General features: G+C 43.1%; 1 protein-coding gene across 1 annotated transcript in view; it reads right to left on the bottom strand.

Moving 5' to 3' along the window:
• Positions 1-18,210, bottom strand: part of LOC138467325 (calpain-13-like) — a 662,439-nt gene that overhangs the window by 567,463 nt on the left and 76,766 nt on the right. The window lies entirely within an intron of this gene.

Below are 18,210 nucleotides of genomic sequence, written 5' to 3' on the forward strand. Positions count from 1 at the left end.
AGAGATGCAATTTTATTCGACAGAGCATTTTGTATGGCAGTACACCATGGCTTGTCATCCAGTCAGATTCTTCTGTGTGGTAAACACTCTAGTAACAGCTGATATGTTATTGTTATTATTATTATAATTAGTAGAAGTGCTAGTAGTAGTATTATAACCAAGTTCTGGTATGTAGAGCATCCAGTCAGATTCTTCTCTGTGGTAAACACTCTAGTAACAGCTGATGGTGTCCAGTTAAAGTACCGAATACAAAAGGATTGAATGCCAAATGATCGACTCAATTTGACCTAAGATAAAAGGGTCGAATTTTTTTTTTTTAAATGTTTTTTGGGGGGTTGCTGTTTTGGAAAAAAAGTTGTTTTTTACCACAAGAAAGGATGTTTGGGCCCCCCCACCCACAAAAAATATTTTTAAAAAATATATATATTTGACCCTTTGGTTTTCGGTCCTTTTGATTCGACCCTTTGGTCATTTGATCCTATGCATTCGAATCTTTGACCTAGGACCACAGCTGATATGTTATTGTTATTATTATTATTAGCAGTAGTGCTAGTAGTAGTATTGCAACCACGTTGTGGTATGTAGAGCTTCCAGTCAGATTCTTCTCAGTTGTAAACACTGCAGTAACAGCTGATATAAGCCAATTTAGTGCAACTCAAGTTTTCGACCAAGAAAGGATGTAGGGCACAGCCGTCCCTGCAAAGGATTCAAACATGCGACATGCAGGGGGCCACAGTGTCAGAGGGGAGCACTTGAACACATGAGCTATCGACCCAGAATGCATTTTAAAAGAAAGCATGCTAATTAATGAATCATTTTAAATGTGCAAATGCCATTTCACTCCAGCTTGTGCCCATGAGATGTGTATGGTGACTGGCGGCTCCCGTGCACCTCCACCCACATGCTCACTAGCAGCGCTGGCCCACGATGATGATGCCATTCCACAAGTGTTTCTCCTACCTCTTTTTATCTGCCATACAGCTGTAATGCTCCACGAGGGTCACATTTGCACCACAAAGCATGTACTTCTACTGAAGCTACATCCCTAATACCAGGTGCAAGATATAACCAGCCATGCACACGTATTACTCCTGGTGCAGACTATAGTCCATGAACAGAAGAAACTGCACAGAGATTCCCTTCTGGGATTGTTATCCAATTGAACCAAAGGTTCATCCAACTCTCTGGCAGCAGCTCTACAGGCTTTTGGAGATCACACGCACTTCACTATCAGAAAAGAGTGCACCTTCGAGGTGGCTGCACAAAGACTTTGGCAGGCGTGACAAACGCTAAGCTTGGACTTTGGAGGCAACGGCACACATAACATATGATGGACTGGTAACACACATTCACATAATGCTACATCTGCACAAGGAGGCTGCTTTGTACAGATTTGGGGAGATCACAAATGTGTACAGGAGGCTGAGGTTGAACACATGAAGTGAGTGGACCCCACTGGCGACTGGTGAATGTTTTAATTGCAGGTGCGTAAACGTTTTCCCCAAATATGCATGACCCCCTGGGCAAAGTGAGGGAACCCAAATCAACCAATAGGAGTTTGGGGGTTCTCTCCCCTAGACATTTCTTTGAATAATGGGTTAAAATGGTGTATTTTACAGCACACTTTTTTTTATAAAAAAATTGGTTAAAAAGCCATACAGTTTGCATTTGCTTCTGTTGGGTAACCCATGAAAGAAGACAATAGATGTAAGTTACAACCAGTGTACCAGAGCATGCCATGATGCCTTTTCCTACCATATACATACCAGTATAAAAAATGTTAATGCTGACTATGCACACATAAATTTCCATGCTGGCTGCCCCAATAACAGCCAGTATTCTCAGATCAGAACATTTTCATCTTTGCTTTGTTCTTAATGCCAGTAAGGATACTATAAGAAAACATGTACATGCTAGCTCTACAAATATATACCAGTATCCCCATATAAGACCATTCTCCAGCTGGCTTTGCCAGTAAAAAGCCCATGACACAATACGCAAACATTGTAAGACTGGCAGCACTAATAGAGGCAACTCTTGCCACGTAAGAACACTCACCCCACAGCTTTACATTGATGACGATAAAAAATGCTCTGCCATGTCATAAAATATGTTCAGACTGGTTCACCAAAGTAGGCCCACCTAACCACGTAATAACACGTATCAGGTTTGCTCGACTCATGATGCCCATTAAATCATGCACCGCCACAGTAAAACAATATACAGACTGGCCCACCATCATAGGCTAGTCTTGACACACAATAAGAACATGGACATCATGAGTCAAGCAAACATGAATTGATGCCAATTAAAATATGCCATGCCAACACAGTAAGAAAATATATCCAAACTGACCCACAAATATAGGCTATTCTAGCCATGTAATAACACAATGGGTATCGAGAGTAAAGGTAACATGAATCACGCTTGCTGTATTCTTGATGCCAATTAAACATGCCATGCCACAGTTTCAAAACATAAACTGACTAGCGTACCAACATAGGGCAGTTTTGTCACAAAATAACACTTCTCATGTTTGCATCAGTCGTGATGGCCATTAATACATACCATGACACAATATCAAAATATATATAGACCAGCTCACCAACATAGGCCAGGCTTGCCATATATGACATCAAGAGTAAAGCATGATGAATTGTTATTAGCTTTGGGCGTGCTTTACCTGGCCTGGTGTTGACTCATCCATAATGGTCAATGGGCCGGTGGGTGCAGGATACAGATGGTTGTGGGAGTATGGTGACAAACATGGACCAGAATGTAAGTGCATGCTGGAGATGGCTGCATATTGCGCCATTTGGAGTTCAAGTGAATACATACCCGTCTGAGCTTGAACCCCGGGTTTGCCAGTCTTTTTTGTCACACAAATTACCTGCATCAAAGACTAAACATACACCCTGGAGATAAGATGCACACAGGAGTGTGTACAGACAAATTAAAGCACCACAGTCTGAGATGTGCACTATTGCACTGGATACACATACATCTCTGAGAACCGGTGTCACATGTGACGAGAAGCTGAGCCTAAACCCTGAAGATGGATTTACACATACACTGTTTTATAGTTTTCTCAAAAACATACATACATACATAGATCACACAATCAACCTGCATGTTGAAAGGAATACACAAGAAGCTATACACTCGCATATTCAATGGAGCGTGAGTTGGCACCTTTGAGCTGTATGAAAACAACAACCTCTGGGTTTCTTATGCCACTTGTAAAATGGATCCTGAGCCTGTGCCTTTAAGGTAAATGTATTACAAGTTAAGCAGAGTCTAGGTCTACACACTGTAGGTGGCAGGTATCATGGCTTGGTGTTTTTATTACACTTGAGAAGTGGCTCGGAAGTGGCTGTTGTGCTGGAGAGAACGCCTCTGTTAATCCGTGGAGCCTGGAGAGTTAGTGCTGGTATGCACCCAATCATCCCTCCAGCATTCTTTTTGGACTCATATGGACTCATATGGACACTCTAATATATTTATCAGTGCCCACTGCGAATTGTAGTATCTAAATATACTTTTATCTGTATTTTAGATATTGGCCACACCCCTTTTCATCAGAGTCATCAAAAACCGTCACCCGCGCGCTCCTGCGCGCATGCTCCGAGAAGTGGCTCGGAAGTGGCTGTTGTGCTGTTTGGCTGTTTCGCTGCAGGCGAGCAAGCGCCACTTTATTTTGGTTTTGTTTGAGGTTCTCCTCTCTCTCATTCCCTCGTTTTGTTTGCAGCCTCCTGCGGTGAATGAAATTACGCTACGCTACTGTGGTTCGCACACACGTTTAGATTCTAGCGTTCCTGGGAGTGAGTGGACAGCGAACAGTTTACCAATATGCCAATATGAATACCTATATGAATATATGAATATATGAATAATTGAAAAATTGTTTTTGTCTCTGTCTTGCCCGTTTTAACTATTGATGCAAGCATGAAAGCATGAAAGCCTGAAAGCTTGCTATTTTAGACTATTTTAGATATTTTACATTGTTGTGTTTTGTACTACTCCAACAAAGAAGGGTCTCCTTCGCATCAATTGTGACCCACGAAAAGTGAATTGTGCTTAATTGTTCAGAGCCCAATGTTCAGTGCCTAATGCAGTGTTTGCTGACTAACCTATATGGATCAGTCTCGGTGAGCACCTGTGGCAGCTTACCGTTCTATTTTTAAGCAATCATCCTATTTACGGTTGTTGATGAGCGTCTCATTAGGTCTTTGGTCTTATTTTATGCTTACCTTTGTTTATTTGTGACTGCTAAACCAGTAAACACCAGGGAGTGCGGCGTGCACTAGATATACACTATATGCTGACCCAAGATTACAGCATTCTACCTACTTTTTTATTTTAACGTTAGTTTTATATTTTGCATAATAGTGCAGCGCCTTGTTCAGGAATTGTTTTATTTTGTATGTATATCTTTTATTGACCTATATAGGTCCTGTATTGGACCCTTAATTACTAACCGAGTGTCCAATTGGAGTACTGGGATGGATGATTATGACAAGGAAATTGCGATGCACAAAAACCTATGCAATAGGCGCGTATGTGTTCCAAAGATCATTACACGTCCTAAAAAGGGTGCTGTTCAGGGAAACCCCATCACTGATTATTTTGTGAAAACTGCTATTCCCACCACAATTGCCCAAAATTAGATTTTAGATAAGGATCATCGAAACATGGCATCTGTTGATTTAGTGTCCGAACTGACTTGTGACCTAGGATGTCTAAGCGCTTAACTTTTATGTGATGTTTTCTGTGCCCAACCTAACACTAACTGTGAAAATCTGGCTGATGTGACGACTTGTAATGATGCCACTGCAATTGTTATTCCCAGCCATCTTGATCCCAATGCTGGCGACTTTGTGCCAGGTATAGTTAGCACATCTAATCTTAAAAACGAGATGTGTGGTGCAACTAACAATAGTGGCCTATTGGTTAATGGTTGCACTAATGCTGTAGTTCACAGGGAGTACAATAGTAAGGCTAGAGTTCAATAGATATATCCATATCTGAGCTTGATGAACTTGACATCGAGTATATGGGTATTGATCCGGAATTATCTCTGGCTGAGGCTGTCCCTACCCCTTTGAATTTCACTACTCCAACTAAGATGGCACTGATATCGGACCTGATATTCCACATGCCCCCAATGTAAAGCCTATTTTGAAGAATGAGGCAGGGTTTGATGTCGGTATCCCATCTGTATTTAGTTTTAACACAAACACTATACCTGAGATGACCCTAGGCCCTTCCCGTAATGTCATTACCGATTATGGAGAAAGATCATGTAGAAATGATGATGTCGATACCAGTATGAACTCAGATGAAATGTTTAATGCATTAGAAAATATGCCCACGATGTTACTTGAGAAATGTGCTAATCTAGTAACAGAAATTGATGTCCAATCCCTTCTTATCCACTCCACGCTGAAAGAGCACAGTTGCGAAGTGTGCGCAAGCAAGCAAAGTATTACTCCCTTAAAAACTTTGCCTGGTGCTAACGATAAGAGAAAACTCAAGGGTCATAGTGTGACTATTGGGAAGAAGATAACTTTGGGCAAAAAGAAATCCAGAAGTGTAAATCAGGCATTTATTTATAGTAAGCGGATTATTAAAAAGAAATAACTGTTGGCTGTCAGAACAAATGTATTGCCTCTGAATCCCCTCCATGTCATTGGTGGTGAAGCACCTATTGTAATCGAAGATGAGAATAACTGTGACCAAGTCATCGACATTTCTCTAGCTAAGGAGCTTCCCTGAAGTAAAAATCAGATCGCTCCCAAATCAAACCGTGTGTTGGTTGAATCTGTGCAGCCTTCTGTCGTTGCGATTGAGCCAGCAACTAGACTGCCAAAGGTTGTAGGACCAACAGGTGTGCCAGCCATTTCTAATCAAACTACTTTACCTGACGCGTGAGTATTACAAAATAATGCTAATTCAACTAATGCCAGTTCTGGAAGTGGCCAGAATAACACAGGCATGCTACCAGCATTGCAAATTACGTTAGTCCATATGGAAAAGTGCCCATCCCCATTGAATTGCGCTGCAGTGTGGCGTCTCTTTAAAGCCATTGTTCCACTAAGGGTTATTACCTCTAGTGACATTTGTCTGGTCGACCAGCTAGACCTTCCGAACCAATACATCACCAATGTATGCTTTCAAGCTGAAGGCACTTTGAATTATATCATGGGATATGAAGTAGATTTACTATGTCTAGGTTATGCTATACATAAAGTCATGATACCTGCGGTAAAACCGTGCAAAAGCCTCATTCCACAGAGGCCGATTACTACCAATCCTCATGCCCCTACTCTAAATACCCAGCCAAGTGTGGAATATGTTAAAAGTCTCCCAACACAAGGTGCTAATATTGTGGAAAATACCACCAATGACATTCCCGAAGGTTATTGGCAATGGCTGCCTTTGAGCTTCAAGCCCCACTTTGCAGAATCTCGTCATTGACCATATTCCCTACAGATGCTCTACTCCTGGAACACTCGAGAGCATATGCATTTGGTCCAGGATAAGGGTTTGATAGAATACATGGCACTTTTCAAAATCATAGCACTGCAGGAAACTTGGCTAACTGTTGAAATACAGTTAGACGATAGAAGTACTGTCCACCAATTGGCCTCAAAGGGCCCCCTTGGTCGTCCGAAAGGTGGATTGTTGATATCTGTGCAATCACCTTGGTCGATCAAGAAACTACCACTTTCAACTGAGTATGTACTGGCAGCAAAAGTTACTTGGTCCTCTGAGGTTGTCATTGTCATTAACATATATGATCCACCCAACATTAACACGGTAAAAAATATCATGACAGTAGATTCTGTGCTAAAACACTATAACCATCGTTAGCCAATATGGTTCTTAGGTGATCTCAACACGAAAATTGGAGACCTCTGCCATTTTGTAGAATCATTGGGTGCCCAGTTCAAATTAGGAATCATTCCAGTGTCTAATAGACAAGGGCCCTCATTACAAACCAGGCGCTAAACCATGGCGCTATTAGCACCATGGTTGGTGCCGGTGTTGTAACCAGTCTGCCATGGTGGAATGGGGAAATACCGCCCCATTCCAAGGTAGGCGGGGCAGTATTTCCCCATTTCACCATGGCCCTTCCCCATTCCCATTTTCACCCCATAGTGCTCAATGGGACTGGAGAAGGCGCTAAGTACGGTACCGCAAATTGCGGTACCGTAATTAGCACCAAGGTCCCTTTGTGACACCCTACTTTAACGGCTGGTAAAACCAGCCATTAAGGTCGGGTCCCACAAAGGGACCTCGTAATCAGGCGTTAAGGGTTTAACGGCGTCGACACCTTTTACGGCGCCGTTAAACCCTTAACGCCAGGGTCGTAATGACCCCAAAGGTAAAAAATGGGTTAATGCTATGAATACCCATAGTCTGGTGAAACTTAATGGTTTGACCCCAAGTGATGTTCCTATGAAGTATACTAGGATTGAAGGCAGATCAGCAGCTACACTGGATTATATTTTTACCAATCACATTGGTTTTCACACTGTTATTGACATGGGTGTTGTTGAGAGGGTCGAAAGCGATCACTTACCTTTGTGCCTACTATTTGTTATCCCAGGTAAAGATGTTGAAAGTCACGATTATGATGAAAACGGGATGGTTAGTATAAATGAAGGCAAGAACAGAATAGTCAGGCATCATTGCAATATTGAGAATGTAACCCAATTGGTATCTACCTTACTACCAGAGTTTATTAAGGAGGGGGTGTCAGGAATGAATACCGGAAAACAAATATTGAATAACTTCTCACTGCTCATGCAAAATATTCAAAAGCAAATGGGTGAATGCAGAAATTATAAATCAGCTGGGGAACGATCTAATATGGTAATTCCACATAGGCCTGGGAATGATAAAATGATTAATGTAGCAAAAAAGAATCTTCGAAACGAAATTCGTATTCTAGTTAGGAAAAATGCATCCTCGCTGACAGAACAAGAAGTAGCATGCGATATTAAACAACTTAAAAAGAACTACAAACAGTGGCTTAAATTGCACAAACGTGAATGCGAAACCAAACTGGAAAAAAATTGCATTGATGGCGCTGTTTAATAACAACCGAGGTATTTGGCACCTGCTTAGCAAACAGAAAAAACGTGATCTAACAATTAATTGTATTACTGAAGAAACATGGGCTCTTCACATCAACGGCAGATTGGGTAAAGTGGAACATTCTGAAAATAGTATTCCATTGCCAGAAATCATGTGGGGCTGTAAAGCTTCGGAGCTTGATATTATTAAGATCATTGAAACTCAAGAATTCACGGGCAACATGGGGTCTGTAATTTAGTCATTAAAAAACAGCCAGAACTATGGGGGACTGCACTTATACTGCTATTTGAACAAATAGGGAAGTTGGGTGAAATTCCTCCTTCATGGCGAACAAGCCATATATTAACGGTATATAAGAAAGGTGCATGGGGCAACCCGGCACATTTTAGAATGCTGGCAATGCTTGATGTATCATCTAAGATCTTTACCAAGGTATTGCTCCAAGAACTAAGTGAATGGATAAGTACATCCAACATACTACCCTCAAATCAAATTGGATTCCGTGATAAATCCAGCACTACACACAATCCGTTGCTATTAACATCTGCGATTGAGCACGCCTGGAGCAAACGTAACATTGATGTCTATTGCGCATATATAGACTTTACTGCCGCATTTGATACCATTCTTAGAAATTGATTATGGCAAAAACTGAACTCGTGGGGGATCCCACAAGGTCCTCTTAAGATGTTGATGCTGCTACACTCTGCAACCTCTGTCCGCATAAGACTCAATGCGACTGGCAAACTCTCAAAATGTATGGCTACTAGCTGTGGAGTGAAGCAAGGTTGTATGATCGCCGCTATTCTATTCAACCTTTATTTGTCAGATTTGATAAAAGCATTTCATATACCAAAGGCTAACCCTGTGAGGGTTAATGGTGTAACTATTGGTTGGCTTGCCTATGCTGTTATTATATACTCCAGCAGGTCTTCAGCATATGCTTGATGCCCTGGTTGCCTATTCTTCTGACAATGGATTGACCATCAACATAGACAAAAGCAAAATTATGGTATTTTCAAAGAAACGTAAATTGAAGAAATATTCTTGGAACCTGGCCCTTAAAAAAGTGGAACAGGTGAAATCATACAAATATCTGGGTTTAATTGTTGATGAAAGGTTGAATCGGGATTACCAGTGGTCTGCTATCAAAAGCCGCTGTACTGTTGCCACTAACGCCTTGAGTACTTTCATAGGCAGAAATTGTTGTTTCTCTGCTATTGCAGTACTTAATATCTACCTGGCGAAAATCAAATCAATGTTACTTTATGCTGTGGAAATATGGGGACATGAGTTTGTCAAATGCATTGTGGTTCTTGAATCCAAACTCCTAAGAAAACTACAATGTTTGTGTCTAGCTGAGCCTCCTCTCCCCCTGACTCCTCCTCACCTGTTTCTTCTTGTACCTCCTCCAACCTTGCCACTCCTTTCTTCTTCTTGATCTTTACTCCTTCTTGTGACTTCTTCTCTTTTTTTGGAGGTAGATAGGGTTGCGCTCCCTCAGTGGCCTCCGTGATCTGGATAGATTGCAAACCTGGAGGATACCCAGGGAGCACGCCCTTTAAGTGGGGAAAAAGCCGAAATGGCAGAAAAAAAACAATCAAAATTTAGTCCGTCCTTGGAGAAGTATCCGTGAAAGCTGAGGTACTGTAGCTTTAAGATGGCTTGGAAGGATGATGCCCACTGCAGCCGCACACAGAGGAAGCGTAGAAGCTCAGTCTGCTGCTTTTCCTTCTCCAATAAGAAGGAAAGAAAAGTTCCGGGCTAACAAGCTCGGAGCGGTGTCACAATCCTCCGGGCAGGAATACTTATCAAGTAAGCGTGTATCAAGCAAACTAATAGAACGGGGGGGGAAGAGACGTTCTTGCTAGACAACAGACAAGAAGAAAAGGAATGGAAAGAGAACTCTAGGTAAGATTAGATCAAAGGAACAAACAGACTGAGTAGAAGGAAATCTGAACTCTATGAGCAGGCTGAGAAAGATAGCCGTGATAGACATACAAACAGAAGATGCGTAGTCAAAGTACTAACCACGCCGTGCTAGAAAGGATGGCGAAAGAGATCCCAATACCTTACCTGAGAACCTGGAAGCACCGCAAGTGAAAAGTAGCAGGAAGGCTGTAGTAAAATATAAAGGCAAGGGAAAAGCGGGGTAATGGATAAACGCTGAAAGGCTAGTCGCTAAGAGTGACTGGCAGCGCACGTAACGATAGACAATTCAACGCGCAGAGCGCCGGTCTGGCTTGCAAGTTATAGTACCCGTCGGCCATGTTGGAAAAAAGACTAGACTGTTAACAAGTAACAGTCAGCCATGTTAGTGTTACCTCCAATGGTGAACGTACCTCCAGGGCTATTGCATGACAGTGTGCCCCGTTCGATACCTGCTTCCTCCCAGCTTCCCTGCATATAGTCTATGGAAGCGCTGTACAAGTCTGGGGGCATGCACATGGGATCTTGGTTCCCACGTTCTTTCTGCAATGGGATAGCCCTTCCAATGGATAGCATATTGAAGGGTTCCTCTCCTGTAACGGGAATCCACAATACTGGCCACCTCATATTCTTCAGGTTCCTTGAGGGGTAATGACAGTTCTTTTTTGAGGTCTTTGATATGGATCTTCTTGATGTGTCTTGAGTAATGAGGAATTAAAGACTGGGTGGATTTGTCACAAAGCAGGGGGTAATTTTAGTTTGAAGGCCACTGGATTGACCTGTGACAAAATTCGGTATGGACCTATATATCTTGCTGCAAATTTTCCCATATCAGCCCAGCGGGGTAGATATCTTGTGGATAGCCAAACCGAATCTCCTGGTTGCCAAAGAGGAGTGGGACTGCGTTTGGTGTCTGCATACCTCTTGCGGATGTCCTCTAATACTCGTAAAGCATCCTTGTGTGCAACCTTGAGATCGGTTAGCATTTCTTCTATGGCTGGAGTCGTAGACTTATTACCGAGGGACAATGGCTCCAGGAAAGTGGTGTGGATGGTATCCACAGGTACATTTGAACGGGCTCATCTTGATGGCGGTATGATATGTGTTATTGTATGCAAACTCTGCCATTGATAGCAAGGTGGCCCAGTTATCTTGCTCTCTATTGCAAAAACAGCACAGGTACTGTTCCAAATTAGCATTCAGTCTTTCAGTTTGTCCATTTGATTGAGGGTGATACCCAGAGGACAGGGCCTTCTGTATGCCTAGTTGGGTGCATAGCGAGTTCCAAAACTTGGAAGTAAATTGTGTGCCTCTGTCAGAGATGATGGTCCGTGGTAAGCTATGTAACCTCACTACCTCGCGAAGAAAGACTGTAGCCGTTTCTGAGGCTGAGGGAGCCCCAGGTAAGGCTATGAAGTGCGCAAGCTTGGTGTAAGAATCTACTATCAACATGATCGCCATTCCCTCCTGAGAAGTAGGTAGTTCAACAATAAAGTCTAATGAAAGATTCTCCCAAGGGCGTGAGGGTGTCTGGGCCTGATGCAGGGGTCCAATTGGTTTGTGAAGAGGGGTCTTGTTAATGGCACAGGTGGGACATGTAGAAACATAGGATGTGATGTCCTTTCGCATTGATGGCCACCAAAAACTCCTGGATACTAGTTCGTAGGTTGCCTTTTCACCCTTATGTCCTGTGAAGGGGAGATCGTGACACAAGCTGATTGCCTGCTTTCGCAAAGATAGTGTGGGAAGAAACAGTGCTGAGTTATGAAACCATAATACCTCATACTCTTGCAACTGGTAAGTCTGCCTTTCCTCCCGGGAACAGTTAATCTGACTACCTTGAACCTCTTGAAGAAAGAGGTTGGCTATCATTTGAAAATGATGCATGGGAAGAACCCTCTCACTCTTAACCTTGGATAGATCTTCCTCTGACCAGCTTCGGGATAAGGCATCCGCCACACTGTTCTGAGATCCTGGTATGTAAGTTATCTGGAAGTCAAAATTGGAAAAATAGTATGCCCAACGGGCATGTCTTGAGTTCCGGCACTCCATCTGTTGGAGTACTTTGAGATTCCTATGATCTGTGCGGATAGTGAATGGGTGTGAAGCTCCTTGTAGAAGATGTCTCCATTCTTGACAAGCAGCTCGTATTGCCAATAGTTCTCTCTCAAGGACTGAGTAGTTTCTCTCGCTTCCAGTCAAGGTGCGAGAGTAGTAAGCTATGGGGTGTTCAACCCCATTATCATCTTCTTGTAACAAGACCACTCCTAAGGCGTCTCCTGAGACATCGGTTTCCAGGACAAAAGCTCTCTCCTGATCTGGCTGAACAAGGACCGGTGCGGTAGTGAAATGTCTCTTTAAGGCCTTAAATGGCTCCTGTGCTTCAGATCCCCAATGGAAAACCACACCCTTCTTGAGGAGAGCGGTGATGGGTAATACGAGGTCCGAGAATGTTGGAATGAATCTGCGATAAAGGTTTGCCAGACCTAGAAAAAGTTGAATTTCCTTCACTGTTGTGAGTTCTGGCCATCGGTCTATCGCTTGTATCTTGTTAGGGTGCATTCGAATCCCCTTGGCAGACAGAATGAATCCCAGGTAAGGGACTTCGGAGGCTTCAAAAAGGCACTTCTCGGGTTTTGCGAAGAGATCATTCTCTAATAATCTTCGTAGTACTTCGCACACATGAATACAATGTTCAACCAATGAAGGGGAGAATATCAGTATATCATCTAGATATACAACTACCGATACATACAGCATATCAGCGAAGATCTTGTCCACAAATCTCTGGAACACTGCTGGAGCGTTCACTAGTCCGAAAGGCATCACGCAATATTCGAACAGCCCCAGTGGAGTTCGAAATGCGGTCTTCCATTCGTCTCCGTTCTTGATTCTTAACAAATGGTAGGCTCTGCGGAGATCAAGCTTGGTGAACACCTTGGAATCTCTAACTGCTTCGAGGATGTCTCTGATAAGTGGCATAGGGTATCTGTCCCGTATGGTTATTCTGTTCAAGCCCCTGTAATCTATACATGGGCGCAGTTCCTTAGAGTCATTCTTGGATATGAAAAACAATGAAGCCCCTCCTGAGGACTTTGATGGTCGAATGAGTCCATTTTCCAGGTTAGCTGCAAGGTACTCCTTCAACGCCTCCTTTTCCGTTAGGGATAACGGGTACATTCATCCAAATGGAAGAGAGATTTCCTCCTTGAGGTCTATGCTACTCGGTGAGGTGGGAGGAGTCTGGGGTTCATCTCTTCAAAAACCCTTGCAAAGGGCTGATAATGCCCCGGTATTGAGGAAACTGTGAGACCAGACTGGGTCTGGGTATAACTGGATAAGACTTCAATCTGGGAGCTCCTGGTGCTCATGCAATTTTCTCCACAGAAGTCAGAGTCGAAACTTAGTCTGTTATTAGTGCAGTCGATCTTAGGGTTGTGTCTTCTTAACCAGGAAATTCCCTGTATCAACAGAAAGTGTGCCGCCCTTATGACATCAAAACTGAGGGTCTTTGTATGATGGTTCATTTCGACTGTAACTGGAACTGTTTCCATGGTGACGGGTCCGGAGGATAACGGATGACCATCTACTCCTTCTACCGGTACTGGTCTGGCCTTCTCCCTCAGTGGGATCTAATTCTCCTGAGCACAGGTCACATCTATGAAGTTTTGCCAATACCGAGAGGTTCTGCTTCGGTTTGTACGAAAAGGATACCTGGAACACCATCAATCGGTTGTCTTCTATTCCTTCACTTGTGGATTTGGTAGAGTAGCAAGGGTATGAGCAGTCGTCCCCATGGTCTCCCTTGCATAAACCTGGGGGTTGGCGTTTCCCTGTCGCTTAGAGGGAATATCAGGACAATCCCTGAGGGTATGTTTAGAAGACCCGTAGTACATACAAAGATTTAGATCCTGTCTTCTTCTTTCGGCCTTGGTTAGGGGTCCCCTAGTCGATGCTATCTGCATAGGTTCTTCCAAGGTGGGACGTTGTCTTCGCCCTTGAGGGTGCGAATCCTCTTCCTCTTCTCCTTTCTGCCTGTCTTTCCTGCAGATGGTAGTCTATCTGTAGGATGAGAGTAACCAATTCATGGAAGCTGTTAGGACACACTACTCTGGCCAACTCATCTTTCAGCTCCTTGTTTAACCCTCTTCTGAATATGGTTTTATTGTGCCGTGTTCGGGCCATCCAGCCACTACTGCCAGCACCTGGAATTGTGCAATATAACTCTGCAGGTCTTGATTCCCCTGTCTTACGTTGAGGAAAGCTTCATATTTGGTATATTGGACCTCTGGACGTTCAAACTGGTTCTTGAACCCTTGTACAAAGAGGGTATAATCATATACCAAGGGGTCTTGGTTTGTGACCAGAGGGGTAGCCCAGGCCAGGGCACTTCCAGTCAAATTGGCTATGAGAAATCCAACACGAGCCCTTCCTGATTCGAAGGCTTAGGGCCTGAAGGAGAAGTAAACAGCACAAGCATCTAAGAACTCTTTGATAGTCTTGGGGTTTCCATCATACTTGCCATATGTAAACGGCATTGGAGGGAGATCATCCTTGCCTGCATCTCTGGCTGTGGCCTGTTGTTGAAGAAGAAGGTTCTCAGCGTGAAGAGCTTGCATTTTCACTCTAAGACTCTGTATGGCGTTACCCATCTCTTGGAACTGTTCTGTTGACGCCATGGGTTCACTATGGCGTTGTATACTGTCAAGCCGAACCTCCTCTTCCCCTGACTCCTCCTCACCTGTTTCTTCTCGTACCTCCTCAAGCCTTGCCACTCCTTTCCTCTTCTTGATCTTTACTCCTTCTTGTGACTTCTCTTTTTTTTGACGTAGATAGGGTCGCGCTCCCTCGTTGACATCCATGATCTGGATAGATTGCAAACCTGGAGGATACCCGGGGAGCATGCCCTTTAAGTGGGGAAAAAGCCGAAATGGCAGAAAAAAAAACAATCGAAATTTTGTCCGTCCTTGTAGAATTATCAGTGAAAGCTTAGGCACTGTAGCTTTAAAATGGCTTAGACGGATGATGCCCACTGTAGCCGCACACAGAGGAAGCGTAGAAGCTCAGTCTGCTGCTTTTCCTTCTCCAATAAGAAGGAAAGAAAAGTTCTGGGCTAACAAGCTCGGAGAGGTGTCACAATCCTCTGGGCAGGAATACTTATCAAGTAAGCGGGTATCAAGCAAACTAATAGAACGGGGGGGAAGAGACGTGCTTGCTAGACAAACAAGAAGAAAAGGAATGGAAAAAGAAGTCTACTTAAGATTAGATCAAAGGAACAAACAGACTGAGTAGAAGGAAATCAGAACTCTATGAGCAGGCTGAGAAAGATAGCCGCGATAGACATACAAACGGAAGACGCGTAGTCAAAGTACTAACCGCGCCGTGCTAGAAAGGATAGCGAAAGAGATCCCAATACCTTACCTGAGAACCTGGAAGCACCGCGAGTGAAAAGTAGCGGGAAGGCTGTAGTAAAATATAAAGGCAAGGGAAAAGCGGGGTAATGGATAAACGCTGAAAGGCTAGTTGCTAAGAGAGACTGGCAGCACACGTAACGATAGACGATACAACGCGCAGAGCGCCGGTCTGGCTTGCAAGTTATAGATCCCGTCGGCCATGTTGGAAAAAAGACTAGACTGTTAACAAGTAACAGTCGGCCATGTTAGTGGTACCTCCAATGGTGAACGAACCTCCAGGGCTGATGCATGACAGTTTGCCCCCAAATGTTAGTGTTGAATACTTGTACCTGGAGTTTAACATCAAAGGCTTTTGGTATGCATATATCTGTCAAGGTGTTTTGTCCTATGAAAAAGCAGTGACACTATCCACCGACACAATCTTTGCTCCATATGTAAAAGCGTATCTTAGTCTTGAAGGGAATGTGTTGATCGGCACAATTGGTACCATACAAAGACTGCATCACACATGGTCATTAGGGTGTGCCCCAGGAACTCTGTCGTTGGTAGCCTTCAAAATGAGACTAAAGAGAAAAGTGCATGACTTTTGGCATGAACGAAATATTGTAAATTTGGCATCAAAATGTTTTAGTGGAGGGTATTTGGACGAGTATTTAAATCGAAGTACGCCTCCCAAATATATTTTAGCCTATCCAAGTACAGGTACCTTTCAATCCTATTTAATGATGAAATTTACCATTACAGAAGCTCTAGAGACAAAAGGACAGAGCATGGGAATTCCACACACCTTAGGAAACTGTCGTCTTTGTGGAGTCAATGTTGTTGAGTCACTCTATCACCTTATTATGCGCTGTGAAAGTTTAAATGAATTGAGAATTGTGTGTCTTACATCTTACAATAATGGAATTGTGATGTCAGATATATCTGAACAGTGGATGATTTTTATGAGAGGAAATGATATCAATTTGATACATTTTATTGTTGTTCTTTATTTGCAGATTGTGGCAATTTTAAAATGTATTGAATGATATATATTGGAAATGTAAATGCTTTTAGGTTTTTGTATTAATGTTGTTTGTCTATGTGTTATACAAAGACTTTTGGCTAGACGCATATCTAACAATAAATAAATAAATACATAAATTACACTGGAGCCTAAACCATGAAGGTGGTGACATGCATATCCTTTTCAGTTATAGTTACTCAGATGCAGCCGATACAAGCATTAATCGTGGAGTGAACTGCATGCTGAAGCTTGAGTGTAAGTAGTGCCACATTGAGTACCTGGTGGTGAACCTGCATACTGGACAGGGCTTCAAATAGATGCAGGTGATATGACAGATGCAACAAGTGTGTAACCATGCATCATGGAGGAGTCTGGGTATTTGATGTTGTATTTAATGTTGTTAGGGTATAATCACACATTCAAAAGAGCCTAATCTGAAACCTAGAGGCACCAGCAAACAGAGATCTCAGGGCTTTTTTGTAACAGATTCACAAGCTGATCATGTGCATTGGAAGTGGTGGACCATTGTGGGAAGACGGCCTGGGATCCCAAATTACACCGAGGTTCTGGAGCCAGATCAAAGCGGACTCAATAATGGAAAAAGACAAAGTGCAAGGCAAAACTGAGCTTTATTATCATCAAAATAAAGCAGGAACAGCATAGAAGCATGGCATTCTTGGCACTCTCAACATGCTTATCAAGAACAATAGTTTATAAATTCAAAATTCATCATAACTGGCATCATACTGTAATCTTAGTTACCAAAACCTACGGGGTACAGGGATTGGTTTATTGTGGGGACTGCAAATTCATTCTATAGTGGTTACATTTCAGATTGGGTACCGCTTGTCTTATGAGACCACCTCTAAATTGATAACAGTAAAAAGACATAGGGCCTCATTACACGGATGGCGGTAAGGTAAATCCCTTACTACGAGGTCCCGTTACGGGTTGGGGGATTTAACGCCTGCTTTTTGCAGGCGTTAAAAACCAACCCGCAAAGGGACCCAGGGAGCTAATTAAGGTACCGCAATTTGCGGTACCGTAATTAGCGCCTTCCCCATTCCCATTATGCCGTATGGGGCAAAAATGGGGAAGGGCAATAGTGGAAGGGGGAATTACCGCCCCGCCAACCTTGGAATGGGGCGGTAATTCCCCTTTCTGCCAAGGCGGTGCCGGTATTTTACCGGCATGAACCATAGCGCTAATAGCGCCATGGTTCTCCGCCATCCGTGTAATGAGGCCCATAATCTCTACAACATGTAATTGGCTAGCATCTTTGCATGGGCGGCATAGCATTGGGGATTCTCATTGGCTGGCTTCTTACTAACCACCCTTGGACAACTGACAGGTCGAAAGACATGAGCCAGACCGGAGTAGCGGGAGAGAGGTCCATGGACTGCTTTACTTTTAATTAAAGAAGATACCATAGCTCATTTTTAGGCCATGAGTCAGGGTGATCTCTTTGTATTTGGCCTTGTGTGGTGTCTTGTGTCTGGGGATACATATAAGGAATAAGGAAGTTCTTACCTGTGTTCGTTGCTAATGAATAGACAATATCCAATTATGGGTGACGTGTGATGGGACCACATATCACCCTGCGTTTAGTAGGATTTTAGCTAACATTAATGTGAGTGTTATGGTTTCTTTCACCACTGGGGACACTCTTGAGTTATTTTTTTTAATGGAGTCTTTTGGCTTGTAGTTGTCATTCACATGGCTCACAAGGGTTGGTTGTATTCTTAATTAGTCCTAGGA

The sequence above is a fragment of the Ambystoma mexicanum genome, chromosome 4q (genome assembly GCF_040938575.1).
Source record: "Ambystoma mexicanum isolate Mex_15411 chromosome 4q, UKY_AmexF1_1, whole genome shotgun sequence".
NCBI lineage: Eukaryota > Metazoa > Chordata > Amphibia > Caudata > Ambystomatidae > Ambystoma > Ambystoma mexicanum.